Genomic DNA, 3,579 nt, shown 5'->3' on the forward strand with positions numbered 1-3,579 from the left:
AAGACTCTCCATATAACAAGATGCCTTTACATATAAGGGTCTGCTGGCTGCACCATGTCAGTTACAAGCCCTTTGGAATCCAATGGTAGATCCACATGGCCCTACCACGGATGTTTTATCAAACACCTCCCCACCACTGCTCTAGACCCACTACTCAGCAGGCTAAAACTTACTGGCATCTCTGTTCTACACCATTTTCATGAAACTCAGTAAATCAAGGCACTGTCTGGTATACTCATAATCAGCAACAGGACATCCAATGTTTCTCCAGTGCCACCTGGTCATAGGAATTTCAAAAATTTCATGGTATTTATCTAGCCATTTTTCAAGCATGAAGTTGGAGGCACTGTGGGTTTCAATTCATGCAGCAAACATTAAATGGTGAGGAAGCTCATTTCAATGAAATCTCTGGAGATCTCTAAAAGGCAAGGCTTCCCAAAGAGTGGACAAAAGGTCACATTAGGCCAGGCCCATTGAGGTCTACAATGTGAGGTCCATGTGTGTTTTGACTCTCAACTATGGCTGCCATTTCTTTAAGAATAAAATCATTTGATATCCTTGCTGAGTTTCCCAGGCCTCTGTGGAAATCCACCCGGGGCCTAGGTCTCAGTTTCCAAGAGCGACTTTCATGCGTGGCCTCTTAAAATCCCAACAAAATTCATGGCAATGCTTCTCTGAGTTCAGTTCCAAAACCCAGTCTCTAAGGGGAATCACACCAGAGTTCAAGCCCACGTGGACACAGTCATTTCTTCCAACTGTCACACAAATGACCAAAATTAAAACTGAAACACTCCCACATGGCCCTCATCTTATTCCATATAGTAACTCATCTTAACCTCTGGCTGGAGGTTTCCATGAGGCGCGCAGCCCAAGACAGTGTCCAAAATCAGTTCATTTGCCCCTCATTTGCCTAAAGTCAGGGTGGCCTGTACTCCGTTTCTGTGAACCAAGAATGATCAAATAAGCCTGCCGTTAATTCTTCTGTGTTTCTCCAATTTGAGGCCTACTGATTTCAGGAATACATTCTTTATGTGATTTAAAGTTATTCGAAAACCCAAGCACCTCTGCAGAGATTTGAAGAACTCATTTGACCCAAAGAATCCCTATTCTCACTTATGGAGTTCAGGATTTTAACAGAGGAAGGCAAGAGAATTCATCCACAATGAAAGATTTTTTGCCCTTATGGTTTTGGATGCACGCAGGGGATCATTTTTAGATTCATCAGGTGCTGAGAATCTAAGTCACAGCCACACACATGGCCAAGAGGCTGATTCAGACACATCCTTTCCCAAAGCAATGAAGCCAGAAGCCACAGGTGATGCCCATTCATTTCCATTTGAAAACTGTTTTCTTCAGGCTTCACAAAGGGGTGGCCTGAGGCAAAGACCTTCCTGACATTCAGTGCAACACAACAATAAGTCAGCAAAAGGCCCAAAGCAGGGTTTCTTCACTGAGACTTTCCTGGTCACACTGATATCTGAGTTTTCTGAGATGCTCGCCATTCTCTTCAGCTATCCAGTACATGGCCATGTCACAGAGCTTGGAGGTGGTACATATTTTGGACACAAAACCATGAGCCTATTCTGGAGAGTGGCTAGAATTCAGGAAGAAAACAGCAACGTAGAAAGATAGCAGGTGTTGCACATCGATAAGACAAGCTGCAGTCCATTCATATATTGGGCAGGATAAATTATGGGAAGATTTATACTAGACAGGACACCTCCATTAATGCATTCTCTTTTTAATGTCTACAACAACGGACACATTGGGATACACCGAAACAGAAACACTCGCCTGATCAAACAACTTACTAGAAACTGTCAACTCCAAACCAAACAAACAGCCTTTCCCACCTATTCTCAGAACATGAGACAAAACAACAAACCCACACCCACTCCCACAAAGGCACCTCCTTCCCCCAAGTAGGTCTGTGACTATCCGGAGTTTCCTCTGACTGGGGGCCATACAATGTTCCCCCGAAATGTCCTGTCTTCTCTCAGATCTTGTTTCCTTGTTCAACTCTTTGTAGATTTCAGGAAAAAGTGGTGAGCCACTACCTGCTTTCTCAGGAAAGGTCCATCTTCAGAGTTCTCTTGGCATTAGGCCATCCTCACATCAGTAGGTACCAAGAAAACTGACTCTGTCCTTGGTAAATCCAAACAAGTGAGCCCACTGGGACTGGGACTGGGACTGCCTCTGGGTGCCTGGCCTCTTGGATACAAATTTCAGAGAGTTCCAACACCAAGGAAATGAGGTATGTCACTTTCTTTGGAACTGAATGAGTCACTTCCTTGGCAACCACATTGTCCTAACTGTTGCTTCCAAGGGTCCCATGAGATGGAGGCTTCCCCTACTTCATGTGACACTTTCACAAGGGAGAATGGTATATCAACCATAGGCACCCAGGAACAGCTCTCCACACAGGCCTGGTTTGGTCCATCTTCTCTACAATAAGAAGAGAGAGGCTGATTCAGACACATCCCTTCTTTCTGACCAAGATATTTGCCATGGAAGATGACTTTTGCTCTCTCAGGTCCTTCATACCTGCCTACAACTTCTCCAGGTATCATTTCTGCATGGACCTTTGAGGTTCTCATCAGGTGGAATATCCCCAACTTTCCTGTATTGTAAGAACCACTCTGTCCCTGCTCTTCTGTAAGATGATTGAGGGACCAGTGTATAATTGGGGTTAAAAACAGGTTTGATATGGGTTACGAATGATTCTGTGCGATGAATAATGGTATTGGGAACCTGCAATGCTTACAAAATATAGATGTGAAATATAAGTATGAAAACAGAAATCTAGGTATGATTTGAAGCCCATAAGGGTTCTGCCCTTGATTGGGATACTTAGCTTTGAATTATGTTCTGCAAAGATGTCTCAGATAATTCGATATACAATGGCATAGGACCTTGTAATTTGGATGATTGAATTTAAAAGAGAGCACCCAGTCAAAAAGGGATATTCAGTAGGATTAGGAAGATAGTCGGTAGGTTTAGGAAGAAGAGTGAGTATAGGATTTGGACCAAAAGTTCTTTAGCAATAGACTTTCGGTTATAGAGTGAATGTAAATGTCAGCACATATGAAGAGTCAGTCACTATGTTGAACTGGGGAAAATATGTAGAAAAGCAGAGATCAATAGAAACATTACGAAATCAGGCAAAGTATAAAGTGAGTGATAGAATTAGACATTTTCAACAGGATTGAGTTTGAATATATAAATTAGGAAAAAACAAAAATGTAGTCACCAATAGGATTGACAATTGACAGCATTAGGCAACCTGGACATGGATTTTTTTAGAAATCCATGTTCACTTTCCATTTAGGATTTGGTACAATCATAAGTGTGACCTTTCCATTTTTTGTCCAGAATATTACTGTGATAATGAGGTGACATGAGTAATTCTTTCACCATTTCTGGGAGCAATATATTGAAGATGTAAAATCAGAATCGGGGGTACAAAGAGGTGTACCCTGTTTCTATGAACATAGGGAAAAAGCATGAATAGACCATACTGTGAATAAATAATATAACTTTTTTGAACTTTAAATAATGAATTGAACTGATATCTGAAAA

Source organism: Callospermophilus lateralis, unplaced genomic scaffold, assembly GCF_048772815.1.
Source record: "Callospermophilus lateralis isolate mCalLat2 unplaced genomic scaffold, mCalLat2.hap1 Scaffold_305, whole genome shotgun sequence".
Taxonomy (NCBI): domain Eukaryota; kingdom Metazoa; phylum Chordata; class Mammalia; order Rodentia; family Sciuridae; genus Callospermophilus; species Callospermophilus lateralis.